A 1332-nucleotide genomic window follows, 5' to 3' on the forward strand; every position below is an offset into this window, starting at 1 on the left:
TATTATATTAATAGGGAAGGGGGCCCAAAAATGTGTTTTGGCCATGTAATGTTGCTGAAATTAAATATGTTATTACCTCTGAGTCAGAGCAGCGATCATGGAAGAGAGAACACAAGCAGACAGCGCTGGAAGCTGCTAATGCTCATCAGTAAATCAGTGGAAAATAAATAGAAATCATGATTCTGTCTAAGCTATGCGTTTTAAAACGAACACGCACTAGTGTAAATGTAGCCTAACAGATGTGTAAACTGAAGACTATTTGAGCTTTATTAAAACTATTTTGCACTGATTTATTGTGTTGGTTACATTTTGTTCCTTTGTGCAGTGGCTCAGGAGATGAGTCTTTGAGTTTGTATAAACATCAAGCTGAAAAATAAAACCAAAGTTTTTTTTTTAGATAATGTAATCTTGTTAAAACTGATTTAATAAAATTGGTATCGAAAAAAGTATCATTCAGGAACCGGTATCGAAGTCAAGGTATCGGTATCAAAAAATTTTGAACGATACCCAGCCCTAGATGTAAGTGACGTTGTTGCATTTTAATGTTTTGTTAGTCTAGCCCACGAGACGCGCAGTTGCTGCGTTATGCATTTAAAATATTATAGAAATATAGAAGCTCAATGCACAGAAGATCTTGATTAGGTTAAAACCAAAACCAAGCCATTTACACAGAACGCATATTCAGCGCATTTTTAGATGGACAAATATGTCTGCTGCACTCGCGTCTCACACAAGAGATGTATAGAAAGCCATGCAAAGTTAAAACGGTTTAAACTTTTAGAAAGCACGTCACGAATTTGTGAAGGTTTATTCCTTTTCACTGCGTCTCATATGTTTTTAAATGCAGTCTTTGTGAATGGCATTTCGGCTCTTTGGATTAAACAATGCATAAATACATGATGCTCTTTTGTTCATAATTGTTTATGCAATTTACAAAATTATATTTGATTTATAGACTTATTTCCTTGTGTTTACAATTTAAATGTGCTGCATTATTTTGCTCATTGCGCCCTCCTGTGGCCTCGGGAGACAAGACAAAAGTTTCCTTAAAACCTATTTAATCTGCATATAAAACATTAGAAATTAGATATTTGTTTAATTTTTATTGTGTGTTTGACAGTTAAAACAAAAATATTTGTTGTTTGTCTCAGTAAATTGGGTTAATTTAAAAATACAGTGGTTACATTTAAAAAAAAAATTCTATTGCTTTGTTTTAAAAAAAGGTTATAAAATTTTTTAATAATTATCGATACCGAACGATATGAAACATTATATCGTTGATACATTTTTTAGCTATATCGCCCAGCCCTAATATATATATATATATATATA

At 32.1% G+C, this 1332-nt stretch overlaps 1 protein-coding gene across 1 annotated transcript in view; it reads right to left on the bottom strand.

Annotated features, from left to right (window-relative positions):
• Positions 1–1332, bottom strand: part of LOC107552677 (regulator of nonsense transcripts 1-like) — a 27063-nt gene that overhangs the window by 14489 nt on the left and 11242 nt on the right. The window lies entirely within an intron of this gene.

The sequence above is a fragment of the Sinocyclocheilus grahami genome, unplaced genomic scaffold (assembly GCF_001515645.1).
Source record: "Sinocyclocheilus grahami isolate Dianchi unplaced genomic scaffold, SAMN03320097.WGS_v1.1 scaffold456.1, whole genome shotgun sequence".
Taxonomy (NCBI): domain Eukaryota; kingdom Metazoa; phylum Chordata; class Actinopteri; order Cypriniformes; family Cyprinidae; genus Sinocyclocheilus; species Sinocyclocheilus grahami.